We start from the raw sequence: 26,631 nt of genomic DNA on the forward strand, positions 1-26,631 counted from the left end.
CCCCGCTGAAAGAGGTGGTCATTAAACCGCTTCTTAAAAAAACATCTTTAGACCCGGCCAATATGGCCAACTATTGCCCAGTCTCAAATCTACCATTCTTGGGCAAGGTGATTGAGAGGGTGGTTGCTGAACAACTCCAGGCACGCCTGGAAGAAGCGGACCATTTGGATCCCTTCCAATCGGGATTCAGGCCTCACCATGGGACTGAAACCGCCTTGGTCGCGCTGGTCGATGATCTCCGGCGGGCTAGGGACAAAGGTGAGAGCTGTTTCCTAGTTCTGCTGGATCTCTCAGCGGCCTTTGACACCATCGACCATAACATCCTTCTAGACCGGCTAGAGGGGTTGGGAGCTGGAGGCACTGTTATACAGTGGTTCCGCTCCTTCCTCCTGGGCCGTGTTCAGAAAGTGGTGGTGGGGGATGAGTGTTCAGACCCCTGGGCTCTCACTTGTGGGGTGCCTCAGGGTTCTGTCCTCTCCCCCATGCTTTTTAATATCTATATGAAGCCGCTGGGAGAGATCATCAGGGGGTTTGGGCTGGGTGTTCATCAGTATGCGGATGATACCCAGCTCTACCTCTCTTTCAAATCAGAACCAGTGAAGGCCGTGAAGGTCCTGTGTGAGTGCCTGGAGGCGGTTGGAGGATGGATGGCGGCTAACAGATTGAGGTTGAATCCTGACAAGACAGAAGTACTGTTCTTGGGGGACAGGAGGAGGGCAGGTGTGGAGGATTCCCTGGTCCTGAATGGGGTAACTGTGCCCCTGAAGGACCAGGTGCGCAGCCTGGGAGTCATTTTGGACTCACAGCTGTCCATGGAAGCGCAGGTTAATTCTGTATCCAGGGCAGCTGTCTACCAGCTCCACCTGGTACGCAGGCTGAGACCCTACCTGCCTGCGGACTGTCTCACCAAAGTGGTGCATGCTCTGGTTATCTCCCGCTTGGACTACTGCAATGCGCTCTATGTGGGGCTGCCTTTGAAGGTGACCCGGAAACTGCAATTAATCCAAAATGCGGCAGCTAGACTGGTGACTGGGAGTGGCCGCCGAGACCACATAACACCGGTCCTGAGAGATCTGCATTGGCTCCCAGTACGTTTCCGAGCACAATTCAAAGTGTTGGTGCTGACCTTTAAAGCCCTAAACGGCCTCGGTCCTGTATACCTGAAGGAGCGTCTCCACCCCCATCATTCAGCCCGGACACTGAGATCCAGCGCCGAGGGCCTTCTGTCTGTTCCCTCACTGCGAGAAGCAAAACTACAGGGAACCGGGCAGAGGGCCTTCTCGGTAGTGGCGCCCGCCCTGTGGAACGCCCTCCCATCACAGGTCAGGGAAATAAACAACTACCTGACATTCAGAAAAAACCTGAAGGCAGCCCTTTTTAGGGAAGTTTTTAATGTTTGATATTGTTGTATTTGGTTTCTGTTGGAAGCCGCCCAGAGTGGCTGGGGAAATCCAGCCAGATGGGCGGGGTACAAATAATAAATATTATTATTATTATTATGAAAACTTCCCGCGGGGGCAAGTTGAGAGACTGACCCCAAGACGGACGAAGTCTTCCGTGCCCTCTGGCTTCTGGAGTCCAGGGGCACAATTGTAATATGCAGTTGTTCCCAGCTTGAAAACAACATACACAAGCCTTTTGGCTAAGAACCTACTTTATTGTAGATTTAGAGCAGAGTATGCCTCTGCGCAGCAGCTCATAATTCAGAGCTGTCTGTTAAACGTCTGCACCTCCTGATGCAAAAACAGAAAGAAAAGAGTACAATAGTAAAATACAATGACATCACATGTGTGGGAGCTGGTATGCCCAGTGTAATTCCCACAGAGAGGAAACATGACTCTTGAGTCTTGTGACCTTGCTGCAGCGTTCGCAGCTCGTCATGTCATAATATCACAACATCCTCCCCCGATATTAGACAATGTGAGAGCGGCGTAAAGTAAGGCATCATTAAGAGAAGTAAACAAACAGTTATCATATACACAGTATGAATCTGATGTCTTTGTTCCACCCTTGGAACTCTCTGAGACTGGTTCTACCAGTTGAAGCCTTTGATAACCAACTCTCCAGGGGACTAGAGCACTTGCTCTGTGTGCGTTGGCAGAAACAGTGTTGAACTTTGCAACCTGTTGCTGTGGCTTTCTCACATCTGTGAAGTGAGCCTGAGTGTCTCTGTTTTGAGCGCAAACTACAGCTACATTTGCAACAGCTGAGATTGCAAACTCTTTGGAGTAACGTTTGGGCGCCTGACCCTTTGTTACTCTCTCAGATCTACGCACAAGATGTAGATCCTCTTTGCTGAGTTTCTCCTGAACAGGACTTTTTGGAGAAACTTTACCAATTGTAAACAGTGGCTCTAAAGATCCTAGCACATCGTCTTCATCTGATGGCCTGGAACTATCATGAGCTCCTCTCTCAATGACAGTTTCACCTGTGTCGGAACTAGCCGTGGTTGAGCTTGCACTGCTACTGCTGGTGTCAGTATCCTCATATGTATTGACATCAATGGGAAAGCTTTGGAGAATCTGTGTCTCCGGCTTTACAGTAGGTTCTACCTCCTGAGTAAGAATTACTGTGTTTGAGGAAGGCAATAGAATTCTGTATTGACCTTTCTCATAGCCCATAAAAATGCCTTGGATGGTTGCACCTTCAAGCGATTCCACCCACATCTGAGAACCAAAAACTTTAAGATGCTTAACAGAAGGTTTTCTGTTAAACAGTATCTCATAAGGTGAGCATTCCATTCCTTTTGGAATACCCCTGACCCATGCATATGTGAAGGCAGATAGGCTTTCAGCCCAATTCTGGTCAGACAGCTTTGCACTTAGCAATTGCGCCTGCATACCCTCACGTAGTATTGTGTTAACTTTAACACACAAATCTTTGTTCCACGATGATTGGCTGAAAGCAACTTTGTGCCGAATGCAATGTTGACTTAGGAACTCCTTGAACTCCTGTGAATCAAACACTGGTAATTGATTAGTATACAAACATTCAATTTTGCCATCATGCATGAAATCTATCTTAGCACAAAATTCTGTGAACTTGGCCAAGACTTGCTGCGGACTTTTCATTGTGTAAATCCAAGAGAATTTAGAGAAATGATCAGACAGCAATAAATAACAGGTAGCTCCGCCTCTAGATTTTGGCAAAAGTCCTATTACATCAGCAGAAACCTGCTGGAAACATCTTGTGACCTTTTCTCTGCGTGGCTGTTTGGTAGTCTCCTTAGACTTAGCAGCACCTGCAAAATAAGAGTCAACAACATCATAACAACAGTCAGTATTTTCAAAAGACAGTAAAAACAGTCCATCTTTGTTCTTCTGAGCTGTAAAGATAGCTTCTCCATCTTTATAAATTGTGCACAGTCCTTTGCGCAGTCTGAGCTCGCATCCCTTCTCGGTAAGCTGCGATGCACTTAGCAGATTGTAGGCAATGTCTGGGACATATAGCACGTTGCTGATAGACAGCTGGAGACTCTGAAGATAAACAGTTCCAACTCCAGTCGATTTCAGGTGTGTTCCACTCACCTGCGACACGGTGGATTCCAGCTTCTTAAAAGTCTTAAATAAACGCTTGTTTGCGGTCATGTGGTGCGAACAAGCTGAGTCTATAACCCACGCTAGGTCTGTATGCTGCTCCTGCACGCCTTGTGTAAGCAGTGCCACTGTGCGCCCTTTATAGACTTTGGCTTGCGCCTTGCCTGTAGATCCACCGGCTTGTTGGGTAGATCCTTTCTTGGGCTTTCTGCAGGTCTGGAAACTGTGTCCTCTCATTCCACAGTTTGTGCAGCGTATGACTTTAAGAGCTTGCACATGCTCAGTTGGACCACTAGGTGGGGTTGAGGACGCTTCTGCTTCACTCCCCCTTCCATTAGCCTCATTTTGAGCAGCACAACGATCTTGCTCATTTTGCAAAGTTGAGAAGACTCTGGCAACGGTTAAGTTTTGAGCATCCAGGGCACCTAGCTGTGATGCAATAGCACTATAACCGGCATGGAGGCTATTCAAAACCATGACTGGTAATTTTTATCAGTAAGCATTGGACAAAGGGAGCTGCTGCTCTGCTTGCTATCCTTTGCCATAGTGGCGAAAAAGCAGGCTTTTCACTCTCTGTCTTCAGAAAGCAATTTAAGCAAACAAACCTAGCCTTCTGAGGTTTATTGCCTCGTAAATCAGTCCGGCTACTCACAGTCCAATTAACGCGTCTTCTCACAGTGGGAAACGGCCGTCTTCAGCACGAAAAAACTCCCCCGGAACGAAGCACGCAGTTTGAGGCTGCTTTCTTTGCCGGCAGATAAACATCAGGCAGAAGTCATCAGAGGTCCGATGTTCGGAAACCATCCTCTGCTACCAATGTTATGAAAACTTCCCGCGGGGGCAAGTTGAGAGACTGACCCCAAGACGGACGAAGTCTTCCGTGCCCTCTGGCTTCTGGAGTCCAGGGGCACAATTGTAATATGCAGTTGTTCCCAGCTTGAAAACAACATACACAAGCCTTTTGGCTAAGAACCTACTTTATTGTAGATTTAGAGCAGAGTATGCCTCTGCGCAGCAGCTCATAATTCAGAGCTGTCTGTTAAACGTCTGCACCTCCTGATGCAAAAACAGAAAGAAAAGAGTACAATAGTAAAATACAATGACATCACATGTGTGGGAGCTGGTATGCCCAGTGTAATTCCCACAGAGAGGAAACATGACTCTTGAGTCTTGTGACCTTGCTGCAGCGTTCGCAGCTCGTCATGTCATAATATCACAACACACTTAACATCTGACAGCCCGGCCCTAGATTTTCTACTCATGTAGAGTAAGTGTTCCGGCCACGGGACTGAAACATGCCAAGCATTTGCTAGGAAAACATGGGGAAATTGGCATGATCACTACATGCTCGATACATGCATAATGCTGATCTTCCGGATGTGCCCCTCTGTATATTTAGGAATGCATTCAAACCCCATGTCAGTCCTATGCAGGCATGTGATTAGCATTGCTTGAGGGGGGTGTGGGCTTGCGGGCCCTACTTATTGAAGGAGAAAGTGGAGGGTCTTCCGTACTTGTGTAAGCTCCAGGTGTGAACATGCATTGAGCTTACATGAGTGTAGCAGGGCTCCCTGCTGCAGACTGTCACCTTCCAATACATGGGGAGGAGCATAGGACCAGGTGATGGGTGCATGATGGAAGGGAGCAGCAAGTGCAGCCTTACTCTCCCTCTTATGTAGAACCATAGAATTGTAGAACTGGAATCGACCCCCAAGGGTCATCTTGTGAACCCCCCTTGCGAAGCAGGAATCTCAACTAAAGCATACATGGAAGATGTGCATCCAACCTCTGCTTAGAGTCCTCCAAGGAAGGAAAGTCCACTGCCTCCCGAGGGAACCTGTTCCACTGTCGAAACAGCTCTTAATACCAGAAAGTTCTTCCTGATGTTTACTCAGAATCTCCTTCCTTGCAACTTGAAGCCATTGGTTTGAGTCCTACCCTCCAGAGCAGGAGTTTGGCACTGCGCACCTGAATAGAACTATGGTCACTTTGTAAAGTTTTACAACGTCACAAATTATTTCTTTAGGTAACATTTATAATATATCATCTCCTCCGATGACTTCTTTTTTTAAAAAAAGGACAAAATGCCCAGAACTATCCTATACCACCAAGGTGGCTAACGTGTACTTCCCACACACAAAAAGCACCGTGCAGTTAATTTTTGCTCAATAGAATTAATTTTGATGGTACAAGTCAAGTTGCACCTTCAAGAGATCTGTTGCTCAACAACAACAACAACAAAATCCAGGCTCTACCCCTTACGTCAATCCCAGCCAAAGAGCCCTGATTTGGGCTGTTTGGCTGGGATTCCTGCAAGTAATGCCCTCGCTCCAAAGGGTTTGTCTGCCTCAAGCAACAGCCTTTCCAACCTCTTCAATATGGAGAGCTTCCAAGAGCTGTTTGTGATATGGCTAAGAGCCTGCTGCAAACACTACCTGATATTATGTTCTAAGGCGAGATTCTGCTATGGAGCTCTGAAACACATTGTTGAGCCACAATCCAACATTGTGCTAAGCGTAGTTCAAGCCCATTTAAATCAGTGGGGCCGGGGCATGTTTAACCCTGTGTTGGGATTGTGACCTTGGAAGTTTGTATTTGCACTTATTTAATGTAACCATCACCCTTGACATGGAGCAACCTGAATTTTACATTGGGAATGCTTAACCAAAATAGTTCCCCAGAAAAGATTTAACCTAAAGAATAATACTTCCACTCTGAACTTCAATGTACCAGGAGGTTTCCACAAAATAAAATACTTACAGAGTGGTACAGTTTTGCGGTAATGAGAACAGAAGTTTTCTATTTAATTCAAAGAGGGTAACATGATGTGAAGTTTAATATCATTTAGCAGAATCTCTGGTATCATCGGTGAGCAAGTTTGATTATTCATTTAGATAAAGTCCAATGATTCAATTATACACACAAAAATGCTTGTAGTTTTTTTCCAGTGCTGACTTTCTCTTGACTTTCTGCTACTTATTTATTTTAAAATGACAGTAATGGGAGGCCCTTAGAAAGAGAAGAGGTGCAAGTTGTCATTTCCAGCATTTGCTTAACAGTCTTATCTGCCTGTTGTGTCTAATAATTTGTTCTGTGGCAGAAACCACTGAACCAAATTCAAAACTGAATCTGTGAGAAGTGGAATCTAAGCTTCTTTTGGTTAGTAGCTTGTTCCAGAGAGTCTGTCCCACATGATAAAGCATTTGGAGGGAAGTAATTATAACTACCTACCTTTTCAAGCCGACGTCAGAATACTTTGATACGTAACTTAGCTTTGATGGGACTTATTATTTACAATCAATCACCAAAAGAATTAACTATCACAGCAGCCTTGCAAGTAAGTCTGTTCTGCTAACCCACAAGCACTGTTCATTGTCACTTAACTGTGTGCCCAGACATTATCTATGTTACAGTCTTAGCTCCACAATAATGCTGAAATTTTGGCCATTCTCCAATTAAACAGAAAAGGAGATTGCATTTTACAATTCTCAAAGGGGAGAGAGCATTTCAGTGAAATTCCAACGAGTAAGATGCAGGTTTTTTGTTGCATTTAACTTTCTTTTCAAAGGGTGTTGGTGGGTGCCTTTTTCTTTTTCTTTGTTACTATAAATTATCTCTCTTAACGGTTTGCCCTCTGCAGCCTTCTCAGGTGGTTCTGCTTCAATTAAAGCCCAGGAGATGATGCCACAAGGCAGTGGCTCCCAGGCTTTACTCCCCATGGACCACTTGAAAACCACCGACAGTCTGGGTGGACCACCTAATGATTGTTCTGTCTCTCGTGGCCATTGTAAGGTGCTGTGTGCTAGATGCCATATGATTTTTTTTTTTACCATATCTTTCTTGCTTCTTACATGTTTCATTTTATTGTACAGTTGTACCTCCATTTACGTAACCCTCTGGGATGCGCGTGCAGCAAATCTGGAAATATTTTATTGGGTTTTGCCATGCGTGTATATGCAGAAGCAGTCCTCAGGTTGCGGAAACCTCAGGATCTGACCAGACTTCCAGAATGGATTCCGTCCGCAACCGGAGGTACCACTTTATTGCAATCTGAACTCCATAGAATTAACATCAGAATACAGGCAACTCCCATTTTGTGCATGTCCGATGTGTATGTGACTGGTGGGGTGTGCAATGGGGGTGGGGCAGGCTCGTGCATGCTCTGCCAATGCGCACGATGACCCGGAACGTAACTCCCACATAAATTGGGAAGAGTGCCTGCAAAAGAATACTACACAAGAAATAGAAGAAGCAATAAAGATACAATTACAAAAATATGTGACTAATGAATGGGTGTGCTGTCTCCTGTCCCCAATGGCAAATCCACAAGCATGCTACACATGAATGAAGTTTGTGAGGCACTGGTTGTCCACAGTTTGGGACCCAGGGGTGTCAATTTGAATAAAATATTGGGGGGGCAAGTAAGTCTCACCCCACATAATTGATCACAAGATGTGGCGCACGCACACCATTCGAATGGCAATGCCAATCAACTTTGGGGCCCTGGCCCCGTCAAATATTTTATGGGGGGGGGCGAAGGAGTTGGTTCCTATGTTGGGAGCCCCTGTCACCAGATAACTCCTCACCTGAGCCTTTGGGGCAACTGGAGGGGTCATAATGAATGCTGGAGAAATTGAAAGGGGGGAAGGAGAGAGAGACTCTTGACCATCTCACAATAATAAGCTCACAAACATCCAAATTCTCAAGCGCTCTGTGGACAAGGATAAAAATCTGAAACTTTTTTTTTTTTAATCAGTGGAAGAAAACTTAGGAGAAATTGGAGGACCAGACTCAGCGCTCATACTGGCAGCCTGATACCGGATGAAGAAACATAGTCTTCCAGTTTGCAGCAGCTTCCCTACCTGGGCATCTGGTAGTGATTCTTTCTTGACACAAGTAACCTGGAGACTAGCATGTCGTAAACTGTGTGTTGAAAGACTTGTTTCCTGGAGGATTTCAGATCATTTGTGGCAGATACAGGACTCATTGTGAACCTGAGCACCATTGCTAGCCAAGGGTGATGGACATGGTGGAGGTGTTCTGCGTTTCATTTGTGTTTTGTAATGAAGGGAGATGGTGCTGAAGTTGGGGAATTTGGCTTGAAGCAAATCTTATTGGCTGATTGTTATTCTGGTTCAGCTTTGTAGGTGTATGGGGCATGGGGAAAAGGGGGCTTGAGGGATTGTACTTCAAAGGCTGGTGGAGCTCTAAGGAGTCACCAGAGAAAATGCTGGAAGCAGGTGTGCATAAAAAAGCACCCAGCCTTTCTCTAAGCTACTGTTGGCGTTTGACCGAAGGAAGTGAAATGTTAGTGCTATGGGATGTGGTCCTGAGGCATTTCCCTACTGATGGAAACACTCTGAGTGCTTGAAACACCACTCTTTTATACTGGACATCAGTGGGCAACAGGTGATCATTGCCTTGTTGCTTGGGGTGTGAACCCCTCCATCATAGGCTCAGGTTGTATATATGATATATGGTTTATAAACACATTCTCTGCTGTTCCTCATTTCCAAAGGAAACACAAACTTCAGGAAAGTGACTGGAAACTCTGGAATCTTACACCACTTGGAGAATGTGTTGGTGTGTCCAATATACCGTAGCTTGTGGTTAGAATTAATGCTTACTTGCATACTGCATTTCATTCATATATATATATATATATATATATATATATATATATATATATATATATATATATATATATATACAGCTTTTTACCTTAACTCTCTTTTTTTTGCATAAAAACACCTGATAATAAATGAGACTCAAAAATAAGAGTTGGATCCAGTCTAAGTAAATGAGTTTTGATTCCTAAGTCATTAAAGTTTCCTCTAAGATTGCAGGAAATGATAGTTCATTGGCTTATGTTATTTTCTTGTCTCAAGAAAAATAGGTTTGGTGCTAATTAAATTTTACTCTGGAGACAGGAGACATATTGGAAGAGAAAAATAAGGCAAGAGAGGAATCTATTTGCCAAGAGACCACATTGTCTGAAAACCAGTCCGTTTGCTTTCTCTTGGTGTGAATTGAATATAATTTCTGGTTACAACTTTTGGTTTTGTATTCACCAGATCATCTCTTTTATATCTCATGCAGACATCAAGCTAGGTATTTTCTCTTCCCACTCCCTCCCATTAGGCTGGGAAATATTCACATTTTATTACCATCTTCATTATAAGTTTAGATTCCACTGGACTGAGGTTTGCCTTGCGCTTCAGTGACACCATCTTTTCCGGGCTGCTGATCCCAAATCTTTTCTAAAATAACCAAATTGTGCAACTAAAACATGAATTGCCTGCTCAATAGAAGTAAACAGAACAAGCACAGGCACCGCCAATAATTCATGCAAATGTGAATTTGTCGGGGGCTGATCACATGGAGGAGAAAATAGCTAGCTGGTGATCAAATCAGCTGACTCAAATTAAGCCTCCACCCCCCCTTTTTTTTTAAAAAAAGGGCACATTTGATAATCGTATATTGCTTGATAACCATAGAAACATTACCCCATCTCTCTCTGTGTGTGTGTGTGTGTGTGTGTGTGTGTGTTCCTGAAATAATTCAAGGCACAGCCCTAAATAAATAAAAGAACTCTTATTTCCTTGCCTCTGGCCAAATTTGAGTTCATATGTTTTACATGCTTTTGGTTATGAAGGGTATCCTGTCATATCTTTCATTCTTATTAAAACAAAAATTCAACCCTTCTCTCGTTGGCTTAGCAAAAACTGTTGTTTGCCAGCTTTATTCCCTGTTCCTGTGACTTCTCAAAAAGCTGTTATTTGTCTAGTGGTGAAGAAAACTTATAAACCAATAACCCTGAAAGTACACAGCCTGAAACTCTTTTCCTTAATATGTCCTGAACAGTGGTTCATGGTATGATGCCCCTCCGTATATTTTTCCTTCTCTCTTTTTCTTCTGCAGCAAGTGTATTCAAGAACAGCTCATATACCAACTCAGTCATCTGCAGCTGTAGGATCTGTAGGATATTGTGCAGAACTTTTCTGCTCTCCTGAAAGACTAATGCATTTATACTTGAAAGCAAGCAAGAAGGCGTCAGAACTTATGAATAGCCTTAGAGCAAGCTCCTGCTTCTCACCAGCCAATTTCATTTTTCTGTAATTCAAGCCACTGGACAATGAATGTAGTAATTGCTAGGAAATTGGGCTGGTAAATTTGCACAGAAGGGTTTGTAATAATTTCTGCTTTCACAAAGGTTAAAGCATTTCAAGCACAGCTTACGACTGAAGTATTAATGTGCTTTTGAGTCTGTAACAGCAAAGGGGGCCTGTAGGTATTTGAAAGGTAGGCATCAACTAAAGCTTAACCATCCTGCTTATACTGGGGTATAATATGATTTCCTGAAGTAGGGTTGCTTTGTCGTGATTTCTGCACCATGGTGGGAAAATTACTTCACTCAAGTTCGTATATCATCATTACCTGCCTGATTCCCAGAGGCTGATAAATGGAAACACCAAAGAGCAAGGAATGAAAATGAAGGGGGTGAAGGGGGGGTTGTCTCTTTGCGTGTGCCTCCTCCTCATAAATAAATCATGTTCATTTCCTTGGGAAACTTCATTTTTCCTACTCTCAATCTTGTAGCACACACAAATTGGATGATGTCTGTTAATGGGGAATCTCAGGTCTGAGGCCCAAATTCCAACATTTCTCCCATGAAAATGGGGACGTACTATTCAATGATGATGATGATGGTAATTTTATTATTCATACCTCACCCATCTGACTGGATTGCCCCAGCCACTCTGGGTGACTTCCAACATATATCAGAACATAATAAAACATTAAACATTGAAAACTTCCCTATTTACGGTTGCCTTCAGGATGATTGTATAGTGACTTATCTCTTTGGCTTGGTGTCAGGCGTGGAGAGTCCTCTCCTCCCTCAGTAACTTCACAGGCAAGAATCACAAGCAGTTTGTATTTTATAGCCCTTTCCATTCAGTAATCTGGTTGCAAAGCAAGGATCTGTATCACTCCACAAAGAGAGGTGTTGGCTACTCTGAACCCTTCGCAACATCTTAGGCACCAACGGGAAGTTCCACCCCTCTGCATTCACTGCAAACCTGAGGGGAGGGGGGATCGGCCAGGCTCTCTAGGCAGGTCTTTCCTGGCTGTTCCCTCCCTTCCTCCTCTTCTCCAGTATCTTGTAGCTAGGTAACTCCTGTGGAGGTGTAATGAATGCCATGTTTGAATGGGCCAGATGATGGCTGAAGAATGCCACACAAAACGGATGCTGTTCATGAACGATTGATGAACTCTGTTGATCAGAGAGCTAATGGAATGTTCATGTTCTGGCCAAAGTACTGTACCTGCAAGGAAACGTAAAGACTGGCCATGTAATACTAGTTACAAACAATGAGTATCATACCGTGCCAAAAGTTACAGAAGACCAGGTACAAACAATGAGAGTTGTGAACTGCCAAGAACATGCTAAAGACGAAAGATTGCCAAGAACATGCCAAAGGCAGTAAGATGTGCCAAGATCCAAATGCACAGCAAAAAGACTATATAAGATCAGGTTTTTCAGGAAAGTCCGTGTGTCAGACGCAGCCGGGACCCGCTGTCTGATCACCTGTCCTTTTACTAGGTCTGGCCAACCTAGGGGAAAAGGTGGTGAGTATGATTGTGTGTGTGACTGAGTGCATGTTCCCTTGTCTTGTTATGTGTTCTGTTTGTTAATCCATAAAGCAATGTTATGTAGAATTTCTAATATATTGGTTGTCTGAATGCTTACTTGTGTTCTTCCTGTAGTGCATTAAATCTCATTTATGCTAAACACCTAAACAGATAAAAAGAACCTAATTTATTCTTAACAGAGGCTTGCAGCATTCTCCTCTCTCTCTCTCCTACTAAGGAGAAGGGAAGCAAATTGTTCACCTCCTCCTCCTCTTCGGAGAGAAGCTGATCTGGCTGAGGATACACTTCCTAATCCTCCTGTTTGGACCATTCCCTGACACTTGGGGGTCACACAACTCCATACCTTCCAACATTTCTCTGATGAAGATAGGGACATCCTAAAGAAAAGTGGGATAATCCGGGATCAAATCAGAAACCAAGATAGCTTCTGTAAATCCGGGACTGACCCTGGAAAACAGGAACACTTTCAGACTTGGAAGGTCTGCAAGTACAGCCCTCTAGGACTCTCTATCCAGCCCTTGGGATTCTGTCAGGACACGTAACCCACTCCACCCTTCCTCTGTGTCTTCTTCAAATGCTGTTCCCTGGCTGGTGTGTGTCCACTTGAACTGTAGCATTGTCTCTGGCTTGCCTGGATGGAAGATGTTGAGAGTGATTAAGCATGGCTGAATGTAGCTTTCCGAGGTCGAGCTCCTGGTATCGCACCCTGGTGCAGCAGCGTTCCCACCCACCCTTCATGTCTCATCCCCACCCAGGGCCGTCTCATCATAGGGGCTGGGTGGCGCAGTGCACCAGGGCGCCAGGCCCCCCAGGGGCACCCCCGCGAGCCTGCCAGCATACCGGGCGGCCCCTCCCCAACCCACGCCCGCCCCCGTGAACGGGCGGGCGGGCACTTGCACACAGGCGGGCGAAGTGCAAGCCGGCTGCCCTCCGGAGCCCCAGCTAGAGCGCTGGGAAGGGCACGCAAAGCCCCGCGCCGTTCCAGTGCCACACCCCTCATCCCCTGCTCGCCCACCTCCTTCCCGCGCTGGCTGCCCCTGGGGGATGAGGGGCGTGGCGCTGGAGTGAGGCGGGGCTTTGCGTGCCCTTCCCAGCGCTACAGCTGGGGCTCCGGAGGGCGGGCGGCTTGCAACGCCACACACCTCATCCCCCGCTCGCCCCCCCTCCTGAGGGGCGGCCAGCGCGGGAGGGAGGGAGGCGGAGAGGCGGCCCACCGGGGGCGCCGAGGGATCGTTGCGCCAGGGTGGCAGATCCCTTTAAGACGGCGCTGTCCCCACCTCTGCTCTCTTGGCATTGGGAGTCAAGGAGGTTCCACATTCCCTTCACAAGCAAGGCTTTGGGTGTGGCTACCTGATTGATGAGCTGATAGCACAGTCTTGTCTCAAAGGTTAAGCCATGTAAGTCTAAGTACACATGGGTGTTAGTTACAGTGGTACCTCGGGTTAAGAACTTAATTCGTTCTGGGGGTCCATTCTTAACCTGAAACTGTTCTTAACCTAAAGCACCACTTTAGCTAATGGGGCCTCCCGCTGCCGCTGCGCCGCCAGAGCACAATTTCTGTTCTTAGCCTGAAGCAAAGTTCTTAACCTGAAGCGTTATTTCTGGGTTAGCGGGTCTGTAACCTGAGGTACCACTGTATATTAAAGCAGTTACAGTTCCTTCAGTTGCCCCAACCATTACTTGGATAAGTGGCCATTGTGTTGCTGCTTAATTTACACGGGGAAAACCTGTCCATCTTTGCTTTTATTCACAGCTTCACAAGTTAAAAACCCTCACTAACAGGAAATAAAATTGGTTTCTGAGTAAGCAAACCACTTCCCTACTTTGAAAAGGGTTTTTTGTTTTTGCTTTTGAAAAACACCCCATGTTCCTCGACACTAGAATTATTTTCATCATTTAATAGGAGAAATCAAATAAGGAGCCAACTGTTTGTGCGTTTGTTTGCTTATTTGCATCTTCCTTTGATGCAAGCATTTCAAAGCATTCAAGTAGGAGTTTAGTTTATCCCCTTCCTTTGTTAATAGCTCTAGTTGCCTCTCTTTTCCTTTCAGAACAAACAGGTACAATTTTATTATTTTTTTGCTAAATTTCTGTCAGCTGATGGGAGATTTATAGTAAATGTAAAACCAGATGTTCACTTGGGCCTTGGTTTCAGGCAAGGTTTGTAGTCTTTTAACAAATGGGTGATATGCAGAAATTTAACATTGAAGCTCTCCCAGTAATGGTGTAATGCACCAATGGTGAAATGGCAGTCTACCTGTTATTCATTTATTTAGAGTTTTATATCCACAATGTGTTTTGATAGAACTGTGAAGTAATACTGTTTGTTCAACCTGTGCTTTAATGAGTATTTTGCAATGTATTCTGCTATTTGTATTGTAGTGTGCACTGCAATGTATCTGATGGGGGAAGTCTTCCATCTGATCAGGTGAAAGTTGATTTAACTGTCACTGGAGAACTTTAACTGACACAGATGAGGAGGGGTCGGAGATAGAACACTCAGTATGCAAATGAAGGATAGAATATGTGCATATTCTGATTGGTGGGTACAGGTTTAGAATTTTCAGTAATACCATTTGATTGGCTGAGGCTGGACTAGAGGGATCAGGAGAAGTGTATACTGTATATAGCTGAGTGCTAGTCAATTTGGGTTAGTCTGTGGTGGCCAGAAGGAGGCAGCAGAGGAAGAAGAAAGAAAACCTGAAAGGAAGCCAGAGTTGCTTTGTTGTTCGAAGACTTGCTGGGGTAGCTGAATCACTTGGCTTATGATGAAGAGATCAGGGGAAGAATCACAGAGAGAGAGCAATTGAGAGGCAGTTTGGAATACCAAGCTCTGATGTCTGGTAGGAGACCCAAAGGAAGATTACACAACAGGACAGCAAAATAAGAGCTGTGCTTCAGAAGGTGAGTAGAGGCAAAACAGAAGCGTCAAAAAAAGTCAGGCGTAACTGGGGTGCAGTAACTACTACGCCAATATGGCAAAAGAGTTTTAATAATGTAGCCAAGTGCTTCTTCAAAGTTGTCTTGGTGTACTGAAATAAGCTTTTGGTATTTAAAGCGACAGTAACAAGTTAACAAAGTGCACACCCTTTTCAAGAGACTCCTATTTCAAGTAATATAATCAGGAAATAAATCCATGTAAAAAAATTGTTGCTTATATCTGACCTTTTAGCATGTTTTTAATTTACAGTTACCAGGGGTTGGGGTTAGTTAAGGGTGCAAAGTGTATAAATGATATTAATTGATGGCAGTGGTGTGGATTTAGGAAAACCACTGGAGAGGAAGTTGGGGGAAATATCCGCTTCCTTCCACAATCCAGGCACTCTTGGAGGAAACTGATTTTCTAGATCCACTTCAGTCTGAGTTTAGGATCAGTTTTGACAAAGAAACTGCTTTGTTCTCCCTGTCTGTTAGGAGAAAGACATGGGAAATGTGTTGATGTTATTTCTCTGCAACCTCTCAGTGACTTTCAATACCATCAACCCTGGTATCCTTCTGGAGTGGTTGTCTCAGTTGGAGGCGGGTGGCACTGCTTTGTGGTGGTTCCAGTCCTACTTGGATGGTTGTTCCATTCAACCTTGCCTGGCTCTGCCAGGCAGAAGAGAACTACTGAAGAGTGTCCTTATGTAGCTGGAAGCTACCACTGACAGCACCCAGCAGTAGCCAGTGTAACTCTTCCCCCACCCCAAAAAACCCCCAAACCCAAGATGTTTCAGAAGCAGGGATGGTGTCTAGTTGAGTCAGCACTGCATCCACCCCTCAGCTAGCACTGTTGCCATCACTTGTTGGGTAATGGGTCTGATCTGGGCATCTTTGCTGAACCAGTCAGGGAGCTGGCATTGTGAAAGAGATTTTTTTCTTTGTTGGCATGATTGGTGGAGCTGTAGATTTGGTTCCAGCTACACCATTCCATTGGGACACGGGTGGCACTGTGGGTTAAACCACAGAGCCTAGGGCTTGCCAATCAGAAGGTCGGCAGTTCGAATCCCCACAACAGGGTGAGCTCCCGTTGCTTGGTCGCTGCTCCTGCCAACCTAGCAGTTCGAAAGCATATCAAAGTGCAAGTAGATAAATAGGTACTGCTCCGGCGGGAAGGTAAACGGCGTTTCTGTGCACTGCTCTGGTTCGCCAGAAGCGGCTTAGTTATGCTGGCCACATGACCCGGAAGCTGTACGCCGGCTCCCTCGGCCAGTAATGCAAGATAAGCGCCGCAACCCCAGAGTCGTCCATGACTGGACCTAATGGACAGGGGTCCCTTTACCTTTTACACCATTCCATCAAGCCCTGCTGCGGCCAGCCAGGAGCTAGGATTGCAGCAGAAAACACCAATCCTGAAGGCAGCAGTGGGGAGAACTGAATATGGTTGAACTCATCTCATCTAACACCTGCTAGTTAAGGGAAATCAGCACTCTTGCACTCCTCTGTTCTTTTCTGTTTATTTTCCTCCCTTCTTTTCCATTTTACATTTTCCCTCTGCGAGAAACTCCTGGGGTAGCATGACCAGCTCTGGGTGATTTAAACCTCGTCACTCCCTGTCAGAAACAACTGTGAATTCAGGGATTTTATGTAAATGGTTAATTATATTCAGAAGCAAGGACACTTTCTATTGTAGTGGGATTCATGTGGCCACTTATTCCTTGAAATAGGAATAAATTAAAGATGAGGCATGATGGAAACAAAACTGGAATTTTATTAACAAGCACTCTTTGAGGGATAAAGCTTAATAGTTACACTAGAAAAGGCAGAATACTTTTTTTAAGTCAAAACACTGTTACAGTTTTAGCTAAGAACTCTACTTAAAACTTTCTCTATAAGACTGTTTTTATTAAATCCTATTTCTCCTAGAATGGCTATCAGGTTTACCCTGACAGTAAAATGCCTCTAGCCCCTATCTGGGATTTCTTCATTTCCCTATGGAAATTAAACCAATTTGTCCTTCCTAACAATCCCTTAATCATCCAGCTACTTCCCTAGCTAGGCCCTATTTGTCAATTAAATGGTCAGATTCTACCTTTTCACTCTCCATTCCCTCCTGATTGGTTGTTATTATGCCATCCTGATTACTCCATCCTGCCAGGATTGGCTAGTGGGTCGCCAGGAGGATGACCAAAGGACTGTCCATCACACCCTTGCCATTAGCATATTATTCTCCTGTGTTTGGAAGGCTCTGCTTTCCTTGCATCCATGTCTTCCCCAGTCTGCCTCCACTCCACCCATGGCACTATCCCTTTTGAGTTCTGCTGACACCAGAAATCCAACTTTGGTAGGGCAAGGGCTGCAGATGTTTTCATGGTTAGGGAGTGGATGCCCAACATCCCTCTCTAAGGCTAGATCTCTCTTTCTGCCCTTGGAGAAAGAGAACACAAATAAGATAGCAGCATAAACTGACAGTAATAATAAAACAGAGAGTAACATCCATTTTAAAACTCCAGACCAGCTTCTGCAATGAAAAGAAAATTGCAACACAAAGGAATTTAAGGCCCATTTAAAAGCATCAGAATGGTTGGTGGGGATGGAAGTAGATCCTTTGGGAGGGACAGTGGGACAGTACTTTTTTCTGGTGGAATGCAGGGGGACACATACCCCCAAACATTTTGTAATTCTATTAGGAGAAGAAACTAATTTTTTAAAAAAGTTTCTTCTCTAGCACGGTGAATTGTCAGTTCCGTTGCTACCCCCGATGGCAGCCTCATTTCCTGTCATAGTGTTTCCAGAGTCTCAGACGGAAGCGAGCATTTAATGTGTGAAGTAGGAGTTGGAATCTAGCATGATGATTGGTCAATTTCGTTGTTACCACCTGCAATGGCGACTTCATTTCCTTTCCCAGTGTAATGCATGTTCTTTGTACTTTTGTCCATTTACTGTATTTATTTCTCCTAATTTGAACGATAAAATGGTGATTTTCTTGAGTCAAAATGAGAGTACCCCTAAACATTATTACAGTATTATTTTTTTGTAGAAAAAAAATCACTGGGAACAGGGATTTCACAGCATCGGAATACATGGGAAATGCTAGGACCTCAGTTTTCACTACATTGAAAAACACAACACTCTCTTGTTATTCATGGAGACCTAGCCTTGTTTTCTCTAGCAGCATTGCAGGTTTAGCAAATAAAAGAACTGAGCAAATCTATCTTTCTTTCATCAGATGGTGTGGACAGAAGTGCTTTGGGGTACATTGAAGCAGTGTTGCAGCTGAACAAGAATTTGCAGGAACTTCCATCCCGGCAGGGCCTCTTCCACTGCCTCTTGTTTGCTCTGCATCAGTGGCTTGATATCACTTATCCTACCTAACACAGCCCATCAAAGTGACAGATACTCTGCAAGAGATATGATAACAACCTGGTAGTAAAGTGTCAGGAAATGACTTTCACCCTCCACCTCTCCTTATGCCGTGTGGGAGTTATGAGAACTGGAACGGATAAAAGGGCCATTTTCTTGCAGAACAAAAAGCCCTCACGTTTTGTCATCTTGTCCAGACACATGCAAGCAACACACAGAGCTTCCTTTGACGTCACAGTCATTTGTGCTTGGGGTAAGATGACCCAGAAGCACACAACTATTGAAAGGATAGGTAGGAAGCCGGTCCTCTTTTGCAGCTGGTCAGCCAGTGCTGTAAACTGGGGGAAGGGATGCGTATGGGTGCTGGATGTAAGCTACATGTAAGAGATTCAATGTTGCCTATCTCCTAACCATGGTTAAAGGATTAAGAAGAGGCTCCTATAGCTTCACACAGGTTTGGCATGACAATTCAGTATCCTACCCACTGGATGCTCACCAATGATGTCTGCTGGGGCCTAGCATATTGATTAATAGTAATAAATTAATTTATTAAAGCTTTTTCATAATACAATAAGATAAAGGAAACTAAGATAAATAAAAACAAAAACAGAGAAAGAAAAAAGAAAACACAGAAAATAAAAGGGGGGAGGGAGAAGAAAAAATTTAAAGGACTTCCAATTTTCTGTCTGCCATTTGCATAAGATAAATTATTCTGCTTTCTGCTAAGCAATAATTCCACAATCTTCAGACCCAGTACAATTTGCTTTTCACGCAAAAAGTCCAAATGAACAGATGATTAATGGGAAGGTACACCACTCAGGATGAACACTCAATGTCACATAACAGCCCTTCAAACACATCAGAATAAATGCTCAATAAAGACCATAGTCTAACCTCTGCATACGTTTTGTGTGAGCAACTCAGGATAAATGCTCCATAAAAGGTCATCTGGAGAAGCCCTTTATCTCTTTCTATGGGCCAATTCACACTGGACATTTAAAACACATTCGCTGTCCAATTAAAGCGGGCTGCTTCTCCCAAAGAATCCTGGGAACTGCATCTTGTTAAGGATTAATTGCAGCTGTGGTGTGAAACTACTGTTACCAGCATTCTTTGGGGGAAGCCATGAACTTTAAATGTTCATTGAATGTGCTTTAAATGTATGACGCACATCTGCACTCACTCTCTGTCTTTATACATATACACCCATATAGACAGACAGACACCTTTCTGTAAATGTATATCTTTTTCCATAAATGTATGCTGATAGTTGTCTATATGCTTATACAGAGAGATGATCCATTTTCACAAAGTCACAGGTGAAGCAGACAAGTGAGTCAAGCTAATAATCTAATCTGCTGTAAGTGCCTCATCCTGGCAGCCAAATGTTTCTTGGGCAAAATGATGGTGCCACAGCTGTTGTTTTCCAGGCCAATTATTGCACAGTTTAGCACATTTAAAGAAATATCTTCTGAATGTTGCACATATTGATTGTCGGGACAGACAAGGCGGCATGCCTCCCTGTTGGCAATGAAGTGACAAGTGGAGAGAAATTCTCAGCTCTCCAGAGTTTTATCAGTCTTTCAGCTAAACATTTGATTGGGATATTTACACAGCAGGTAATGATTTAAGCAGTTCACACTGTGCATAAATACGCAGCCCCAGTGACACCTCGGAGACAAGGGCAATGCCAGCGGGGGGGGGGGGGACTTCACTTGCACTGATCTCAATCATTTAAAGGTACTGTTCTTGCCATGAAGGGCTGAGTCAATTCCTAATAGGATTTCAAGGCTCCTCACATCTCTTAAGAAACTTCAGTGGCTCAAAAATTCAAAGTCCTTCTGTGTCATGGAGATTTGCTAGCAATTTTCAGTTGACTTTCGAAAATCCCGCAGTTCCATAGGGTGCCATGATTAACCTTTAACTAACCTCGAACATGCCTGGCTTATGTTATTTGCTCTCTCCTTTTGTTATACTGATGGCATGGATTCAGGGCCAAAGAAGGTAATTTGTCACACAACGCATAAGTTGTGGAATGCTCTCCACAAGTCATGATGGCCATCAAGCTGGGTGGCTTCAAAAGAGGATAAGAGAATTCATAGAGGCTATCAATGGCTACTAGCTAATAGGTGTCCCAAACTCCTGCTCTACCTGGCAGCAAGTCAATAAGTCAAGTCCCAAGTTCAACAGGTAGGAAACACGGCCGGGGTAAGTCCAAAATCCTGTAGCATCCCAGCCAAGGTCCATCAAGATGAGCAGTTGAGCAGAACCTCAGCTCTGCTGCCCTTTTGTACTACTACTACTACTACTACTACTACTACTACTACTACTACTACTATTAATTGGATTTATATATTTCCCTATACCCAGAGGTTTCATACTTTTCATGCTGATTGCAGCATCTGGGCTTGATGAGTCATCTGCCCCTCACCTGTTCCAAGCCTACTCCAGCTGAGGAATCACACCCCTCCTCTCAGAGCTAGAGAGCTGTGGACCCTTGGCTGTCTCAGCCTCCTGGAGCACCCCTCCTGCTGCTCACTATACCTCAGAGCCCACCATGTTTATAGACAGAGGGCCCCCTGACTCTGGTGATGAGTCCTGCTGCTCTGGTTCCTGGGCACTGATCCCCATCCCCTTGCCATCCTCCATCACCCTGTGAGTACTTCCTTCCCCACCCCTAGCTTGCCCGCTCCGGTGTGCCCCATTCATGGCTGGGCTGCACCAATTGCCAGGACTCCTCCCTGTCGCCCTGCCAGTTCATGACAATTGGCTATGTTCTGCCTCTGAATGACAGTTTCTGGAAGCATCTTCCCATTTGTATCCAGTTGCTGTGCCATGAGTTCTTGCCAACAGATTTACATCCAAATACTTCAATCCAAATACACAGTACCAGACCCAGGAAAGCATCCCTGCCAGTAGGTCTACAATGTCTGTACAGTCAGGTTTCCATGGAAGCCCATACTTAAGAGGGGACTCCTGTGTCACTAAGAAGCAGGCAGCTGTTTTATGCAGTGTCACATTATTTGTTCATATGTTCTAGTGTTGCCTACTCTGACTGGCAACTGCTCTCTGCTGATGCTGTATGTGCCTGTCTGATAATACCACTGGAATCTCCTAAGGTCCTGGGTAATACCAAATAGCTCTTTATTAGCATTTTAAAATTAAATACACCATGCCACAGTTTGCAAAGCAATAATGGAAAAGGAAAGAGGCAAAATGCTAAAAAGGAGGCTAAATAGAGATTGTCAGCCTTTGCAAAATCACACTATGATTACTCACGATATTAGAAGACTTGTCATTTCAAAGATCTCTGTGAAAGAAGGTCTACTCTAAATGACTGGCTGCAATGATGAGACAACTAAAATGTGACAAAATATTGAGACTGTCTGTATTCCACAGCTGCTAACTGTATGTTTTGAGCTGCTGGAATGTGTGTGTGTGTGTGTGTGTGTGTGTGTGTGTGTGTGATTACCGTATTTACTCAAATCTAATGCTCACCTTCTTTGGCCAAATTATGTTGTGAAAATTAAGGTGTGCATTAGATTTGATGGAGCATTAGACTTGAGTGAATATGGTAGGTACTGCTGTCATTACAAAAAAAGACAAAAACAGCAATGATTCTAGAACAACAATGAGAGTAATAGCCTTCACTGTGATGGGAGAAAGGGCAGAGAGAGGTCAATTCTACTGCAGGGACTCCTGGCTCCCTGTTGCTCCCTGCCTGCAGAACCCAGGCTGCTTTCTGTAGGGTTTGCAGCTACTTTTCCCACTGTTAATGACAGTGAAATGACCTCAAATAGGAGGAAATTCATCTGGGGACAGAACAGGCAGCAAACATGGCCCCTGATCCCATAGTAAGGATAGCAGGGTGAGGAAGCTTTGTATGTAGTCGAGGGAAGTGAATGGCTACCATGTACTTGAATGGAAATCTTAAGCCACCATTCACAAGGAAGCAGAACCTGCCCCTTGTCTATGATGTCTATTGGGATGGGCTTGGCTTTGGTCCCAGCTCAGGGATGTCCCTGAGAGTCACAGTTTGCATTCTGACACAGAAATCAATTGGCCCCATTTACTTCTTTTCTTTCCCCATCTGTATTATCTACCCATCTGTTATGGTGCTGGTGACACATGCTAGTTACAGCTCACCTGGACTACTGCAGTACCCTCTGCATGGTGCTGGTCCCATTGACTTGGGATCAGATGGTCTGGAAAACTGTCTTCTTCCACATGAAGGCTTAAGAGCTCCAGGGGAAGTACTGTTGCTGTCCTGCAGGCATATGATGTGTTTTTGGCAGGTAAAGCACATTCTGTACATGGTACCCAGAGCTGAAGTGATTCCCCCAAAGTGCCTCTTGGCAACTCTTTGACTTGGACACCCAAAAAGTGCCATGGACAAGTGTCCACTAAAAGTGATACTGATCTCCCTCTCTCTCACCTTGCCATGGAAGGAAAATATCAGGGTGGGGGATGAGGGGGAAGGTAGAGGGAACACCAGCATGAGGAGCGGGCAAGCTTGTAATTAGAGGGAATGATTGTGCTGGATCACTGCAATCTCAATGCTTCAGAGCACAAAAGCAAATCCTTTTTAGTTCTCCCTCACCCCAAATCAACATGATAGGAATGGTGAGTTTTGCTGAGGATTGCCGGCTGCCACCTCTGCCCATCCCAGAGGTATGCTTTTCAAGCATGAGAAGCAGCAGAGGAGGTGAGGTGGCCTCAAACTGCTAAATGGGAAGGCCAAGCTCCGGAATGGTCATGTACATAAAGTTGGCAGGGTAATGCTGAAAGCATTAACCAGAAAGCATTGTCACAAATGTGAGGTGCTCAGTACTTGCGACTAGGACAAAGGGAAAAAGAGAGAGGCTGCCAAGAGGGTTCCCTCATCACAGGGAAAAAGCTGAGTGATAGGAATAGAAGCACTTCACTACTGAGCAGTCTGGTGCTCTTGGCTCATGTTTAACATTCAGCCACAGAAGTATGCAAATAACTTAGCATTCCTCCATTATCTGAATATGAAGCCTGTATCCAGAATAGCCAAGTGATCTAGCAATGAGTTTCCTTGGGTGATTAAAGTAAGCAGTCAAACCCCAGAGTCCAATTGAGAATTCACACAGGTTGCACTGCAAATAAATAAATAAAAGCAAAACACTCTAAATAATCTTATCCCACATAAACCTATAGGGAAGCAATGGTGGGAAGTGTTTCTTGCAAAACACAAACTTGCAAACTTACTGCACCATGTTATTGTTAATGACATCAGGTGCACTTTTGGGTAGGAAGAAAGACCCCCAAACAGCAGTAACAGTAAATACAGAAGCACCAGACTGAGGAGAAGCCAGCCGGCATAATATTCCAAAGAGCATTTAAACCTGATTTTTTTTTTTTTTTAAAGCATCTTTATGAGCTTCAGCCGAAAAGTAATTAGAAAAATCAAATCAAATGCATTTAGCTACTCCATTAGACCAAAAGTTATCAAAAACGCCACAAACAGTTGACAGAAAACAGAGCAGAGCGAATGCTTGCAGGGAAAGTACTGTGTTAGCATGAACATTAACTCAGCAGAGAGTGACCTACTTGGATATCCTAGACACCATCTGTTCCCACAGATTTTCTGTTCTCCTAGGATAAAAGTTGGGGGATTGTTCACAATCGTGCACCACCTGGCCCGATAAGAGTTGGAGACCACTTTTGTGGTTGCTTTCATTTGCTTTCAGAAGGCTCAGGCAAACTGAATGTGAAGCAGTAGTTAACATCTTAAAGCGGAAATATTACGACTCAGGATGACCAGAGAGAGAGAGAGTCACTGGCCACTTGGGTGAGCAGCATCATTCAGAGCAGATCTGTGCAGACTGGCTGTGGCTACTTAGCAGTCAGGTTGCTTACACTCAGAGCATGATGTGACAACATGAAGGATCCTCCGATTTATTCTAAGCAGAGGAGGAAGATGTTGCATGTATGACCTTAAGCAAACTACTTGAATGGTGGTTAGGAGTTGCCAGCAAAACATTAGAAACCAAACGAAAAGAGAAAATAAGTTGCAGTGTGATAAGAGGAGGTGGGAGGCGCCACCTCGCCCAGAATCTGAATAGCCTGCTTGTCTCCTAGTCCTTGACACACGCAGGGACACACACAACCCTCCTGACAGCATTTTGGAGCTGTTGCAACTGACTGCATGTAGCTCATCTGGCTTGAGCTCAGCTGTGGCTTGGTTTTGCCTGACATTTGAGCACGAGGCAGCACAGGGAACAGTCAGCCCAGGCTCATTAAAAAGAGAGAGAAGCCACTACAGCAGGATCAAAAGGTCATGGCAGCATTTTGTGAATGGGGTGGCCACCATTGCACACATGCCTCTCTCCACCTGCACAGTGCCCTGGCCTCTCCACTTCTCTTTCCTGCCATGACCTGGTCACTCTGCTCTCCCCTCTCTCAGGTTGCTCCCATCCCCTTCCTCCTCCCCTCCCAGCAGCTCAGCAGGCAGGATGAGGTCCATTTCATCTTTCACCCTTTTTTTTTTTTTTACAAGGCAAACTGAAGCACTGGCTGGGGCGCTACTCACCCACCCTCTTCACCCACAGCCCAGAGGCATTCTGGGAAAAAAGCATGGCTATTGGAATGGTCTGGGAGATGCTTTAGTCCAGCAACATCTGGGCAGTCACAAGTTTCCCAGATCACTGGAAATAAGGGAATTTTTTTTCCAGTCTAACCAGATGGAAAAAAACTATTTTTTTGATTATTTCCCAGAATCTGTTATGACTACAAGTGTCAGTATAACATTGTGAATGTACTTTGGGGTAGCCCTTATGAGAACTGTAGGTGGTGCTGTGGGACATTGAGAAAAAGACGAATCCCACAGTGGGAAGTGACATGGAAAATCTGCAGTGGATCGGCTCTGAAAATCTGCCACTGGGTTCATGTATTTGCAGATTTTGACAAGTGTTATAGATGTTTTTGGAGCTGTGAAGGTGTAAGAAGAGTGGAGCAACAGGAATGGCTTATTCCAGTGGGTGGGTGCCTACAAGGGGTCTCTTTCAATGCAAATTCAAACTGTATGTTCTTGTTTAAAGGTAAATGTAAAGGGACCCCTGACCATCAGGTCCAGTCGTGTCCGACTCTGGAGTTGCGGCGCTCATCTCGCTCTATAGGCCGAGGGAGCCGGCGTTTGTCCGCAGACAGCTTCCAGGTCATGTGGCCAGCATGACAAAGCCACTTCTGGTGAACCAGAGCAGCGCACGGAAACGCCGTTTACCTTCCCGCTGGAGCGGTCCCTATTTATCTACTTGCACTTTGACGTGCTTTCGAACTGCTAGGTGGGCAGGAGCTGGGACCGAGCAACGGGAGCTGACCCCGTAGCAGGGATTCGAACCGCCAACCTTCTGATCAGCAAGCCCTGGACTTTGTGGTTTAACCCACAGCGCCACCTGGGTCCCATGTTCTTGTTTATTATGCAGCTATTAAGCACCCAATAGCTCCTCTTCTTCTCAGTCTTCTTACCATGTCACTGTCATTAATGAGGAATCACATATCCGATCGGCTGCTTATCATTTTTAAAGCTGTGTTGGCCTTGTGGTTTTCATTCTGGGAGTTCCAGATGATCTGATTGAACAACATTGCCTCTGGTCCTCAGCATCTTGTCAGCATTACAACCACCTGAATCCCGAAGATTTAAGAACTCCAATCTATTCTATAGCTGCTGTGCTGCCACAGATGGTTTCCCCCCTCTGCAAGCACTGTGTCTCGATGTGATGCACTTAATAGCAGATAGATAGATAGAACAGAAGGCAATGCTGATACTGAAAGCAAGTGTGCATATGCTACCCATTCACATTTTGTTGCATGGATTTGCACACTCTTTGTTAAAAAGGCAGCGGAAGTTGTGCACAGCTCATGGAGTTTTATTTTGTGTGTGTTCTCCACCCTTCTATTTGCTAACATCTCCATTAAGTTGCTTGCTTTGGGATTTACATGACCACAACAAGATCAGCCATGCAGATATAGCAGTGCACAAGCAATGCTGCAGTATCGGGTGAACACAACAAGGGCGAAGCCGTGACTAATGAGCACTGATAGTTAGTCAGGGTTGAGAGCAAGGAGTTGAGGCGGCAATAGCCTTAGGACTTCTTGTGCATCAAGAGAAATGAGAGTTGAGGGTTTTCCTCAT

The sequence above is a fragment of the Lacerta agilis genome, chromosome 9 (genome assembly GCF_009819535.1).
Source record: "Lacerta agilis isolate rLacAgi1 chromosome 9, rLacAgi1.pri, whole genome shotgun sequence".
NCBI lineage: Eukaryota > Metazoa > Chordata > Lepidosauria > Squamata > Lacertidae > Lacerta > Lacerta agilis.